A 444-nucleotide genomic window follows, 5' to 3' on the forward strand; every position below is an offset into this window, starting at 1 on the left:
TATAACTTTACCCCACAATAGATACAGTTAACTACAGACAGGTAGAGTTAAAATGCTTCTGCCCTCTTTTGAATCTTTGACAACTAATATCAGGAACTCATTCTGGACATGCAAACCTATGATTACTATCACATCCCTACTCATTCTCTCAAGTTAGTTACAATTTTAGTAGGCTTATCACATATAGCAAATTCTACAATGAAGAAAATGGAAGGAGAAAAAAAAAAAAAAGTTACATATCACTTTGACTCTATATGCTGTTGGTGATCTTGCCTAAGTGACTAATATGTAAAAAGATCTATGAAAAACAAAAAACAAAAAAACTACTGAATGTTTAATGAGGGTACCTTTACATTAACTATGTGAAAGTTGCTTCTGAGTGAAATATAACAAACTCAGTACTTAAAAAAACATAATGTCTGTGAGTTTGATTTATCTTTTCTC

Source organism: Penaeus monodon, chromosome 28 (genome assembly GCF_015228065.2).
Source record: "Penaeus monodon isolate SGIC_2016 chromosome 28, NSTDA_Pmon_1, whole genome shotgun sequence".
Lineage (NCBI taxonomy): Eukaryota > Metazoa > Arthropoda > Malacostraca > Decapoda > Penaeidae > Penaeus > Penaeus monodon.